General features: G+C 42.3%; 1 pseudogene; it reads right to left on the bottom strand.

Annotated features, from left to right (window-relative positions):
* LOC128626725 (metalloendopeptidase OMA1, mitochondrial-like) overlaps positions 1–534 on the bottom strand; it is a 9,099-nt pseudogene extending 8,565 nt beyond the window's left edge.
* Between the last annotated feature and the right edge of the window lie 2,652 nt (positions 535–3,186).

Below are 3,186 nucleotides of genomic sequence, written 5' to 3'. Positions count from 1 at the left end.
CCCTCTTTATTTTCTTTCCTTTCAGTTACGGCTTATCTCTTATCTTTTATCTCTACCTCCTCTTCTGCTTTCTCTCCTTTTTTTCCTTCCCTTTCCTTTCTCCCACCACTCCTCCCTTCCTTCCTCCCTCCCTCCCTGTCTTCCTTTCTTGCTCCTTCCCTTCTCTCCCTTTTCCTTCTGAAATGTCACAGAAGATTTCCCATATTGATGAACTGGCTCATTAGTGGCAGGAACCAATGGCTCCTTGGCTGTTGGACATTTAGTCAGCCTAGAAAATACACAACCTGGAAATCATGTTAGTGAACAAGTCAAGGGCTTTATTTGCTTTTTCACTGATAGTATCATGAACACGGCATTCACCTTTCTTGGTGATCTGTGTTCAAGCTACTTGATCAGCCTGGCCTTGTGTGATGCATTTGTCCTTGCACACCTCAGGGCATTGGGCTCCCCTGCTCCTCCTCTCCTCAGAAAGTTCCTTTTCATCTACTCAGCCACTTACCCTTCAAGATGGAGCTCAAATACATTTTCATACATTATGCCCCCTGGAAGAATGAATCATTATCTCTCTGATTCTCCTAGAGCTTTGTATATCTCCCAACTTTTGCATTAATGTGATTGGTACTTAATTTTATGTATGTCTCTCCCACTGGATAGAAGTCAAACATGGTTCCTCATTGTCCCCGAATCTGCAGTGTCTGATGGAGTTGTTGACAGAGTGAGCACTCTGTGAGTTCTCATTGAAGACACGCCTGAGTGAAAAGAGATTGCAATCCTCCTACAAAAAGTGAAATAAAACCGTGTGACCAGGAAGAAGCTGGGTCCCCATCCTCATCTCTTGCTGTTGAGAGAGGGTGGGGTCCCATCCTCATCACAAAGCATACCTGAAGAGAGGCAAACCCCCTACATCAGAATGTGTTATGTTTTTATCAGGACCACTCCGCTATTGACCCATTGGTCACCAGCTTCCTGGTTCCTTTCCCTATCTTTCTCCACTCTCCCTCTCCAGTGGGGAAATTGCTCTGTTCTCTGGCCTGTGTGACAATCTGGGTTTCTGTAGCTCCCCTGTCTTCAGCCAAGAAGCACACATTTACAATTAATCAAACCACAGATGCATGTTGTCTTCTTTAGAAACAGCCAAGAGCTGTGCATTTAATGGTCTGGAGCACATCGCCATCCCAGGAGTCAAGCTAATTGTGTCTCCAGCTCTGTCAACGTTGAAACAGAAGCTCCTCTGTAAAGCCCAATTTCACGCCATGAAAAGATCCCACTGCACTAAGACTTTAAGAGACTTTAAGTTTGGGGGAAATGTTATAGTCTTTTAAGATGAGAAACCAGCAAAACTCCCATAAACCTGCATGTTAACACAGTGCTTTCTAGTTTACAAAGCACTCTTCTCTGGCTGGCCCTGCCTGTCTTTGACTTTAAACCACAGAACAACGGTGTGGGTAACGAGGCTTCATCGAGGAAATCTCCCGCACACCCAGTCCAGCCCCATGGGCAGCATTCACTGCCTGGAAAAACCACTCTTGACTGGCCACCAGCATCTACCCCAGCAATTTTCTCTGCTAGGATTTATCCCCCCGCGATGATCACTGTGTTGTCATTCAGCTGTCATCTCAAAGCAAATTTTTCAGGCAAGTCCTTCCTGACCATAACAACCCCCAACCACATTCCTTATGTCCGTATGAAGGAGACATAGAAGTGTGTTCCTATTTTCCAGAGTATTGAGGAGCAGTTATTTATTTTTCGGTATAATTATTTTTATCTTTGTCACCGATTAAGCTGAACATTATTTCTATGTTTAGCTTACTACTATATCTATAGCATGTTTATATTATATAATAACTTGATGAATACTTGAAAATGAAATGAATGACCACCACCCATCTTCCTTTTCAGCTGAGAATCTTGAAGCTCAAGGCAACATGCTGAAGGTCATTGTTAGTAAGAGTTTCTGGAGTCAGAGGGACTTGAAATTTCAGATTACAGCATTGCCATTCACTCACAGATGATATTTGTTGAGTCTCTGGTTCTCTTTTCTCTGATCTGTTAAATTCAGGTGATGAAGACTGAGAGGATAGCGGTACATGGTACAAGATGGAAAATGTACATAGTGTATGCGTACTCTTACACACTCTTAATAAATCCACTCATGGCTGTAAGTCTGTTAGCTGGACTACTGATTCTAGTCAATGAGATGATTTCTGTATTGTTCAAAATATAATATCTCTTCTTACAAGTAGAAAATTCAAAGCAAAAGGAAAGTCAGTGCTAAATTCAATTATTTTCCTCTTTTTTCCTTTAGCTCATCATGTCATGACAGAAGAGACTGGGAAATAACATTTTCAAGACAATATTTATTTAGTTTACTTAGCATCTTCCTAAATGCCTTGGATAATGCTCATTGCCTTCTCAGTTACTCCAATTAATAAGGATTATTTGAAGGACAAGCCCAAGACAGACATGTACATGTTCTGGAGGAAATAAGATTTCTTATGGTGAAACCAAAGAGCAAACCACAGTGTGTTTACTGGTGGATTTACTAAGGGAGGAGTTTATAAAACAGTCAAGACAATAGTTAAGGAAGTTGGAAGAGGAGACTCTGTGAGTGTGGATGAGACATATGACTATATTGGGATTTCACTGCCCTAATTATGCTATCTATTATCTTTGTGTGTTAGTTGGCACAAGGGAGAATGCAGATGTAAGTAAGGCCCCTAATAAGTGTACTCTAAATTATTCCACGGGCGATTGTCATGGGTGGCCCTGTGTAATCAGGAGAGCCCTTTGAAGGCAGAGATAATTTTCCGTGCCTGTGGAAGAAGCCAATGATGTTGAGTGAGAGTGTCTGTGCAGGAGGTCACATGCCAGGGACCCAAGGAAGGCCTCAAGATGCTGAGATTACTGTCGGCTGACTGCCAACAAGGGAACAAGGATCCAGGTCCTACAATTGCAAGGAACTGAATTCTGCCATCCACATGAGCGAGCTTGGCAGAGGACCCTGCGTGCCTTATGAAATGGTACCTCCAGGTAACATCCTGATTTCAGCCTGATGAGACTTTGAGCACATGGCCTAGTCAACTCACGGCCAGACTTCTTACCTTCGAAAACTGTGAACCAAGTTGATAAACTGTCCTGGTTTAAATTGTTAAATTTCTGGAAATACATAACACAGAAATTTTTAAA

This window comes from Artibeus jamaicensis, unplaced genomic scaffold, assembly GCF_021234435.1.
Source record: "Artibeus jamaicensis isolate MK-2021 breed Jamaican fruit bat unplaced genomic scaffold, CSHL_Jam_final scaffold_916, whole genome shotgun sequence".
Classification (NCBI taxonomy): Eukaryota; Metazoa; Chordata; class Mammalia; order Chiroptera; family Phyllostomidae; genus Artibeus; species Artibeus jamaicensis.
Note: the sequence above shows the minus strand (reverse complement) of the source record. Positions and strands in the feature narration are given on the sequence as shown.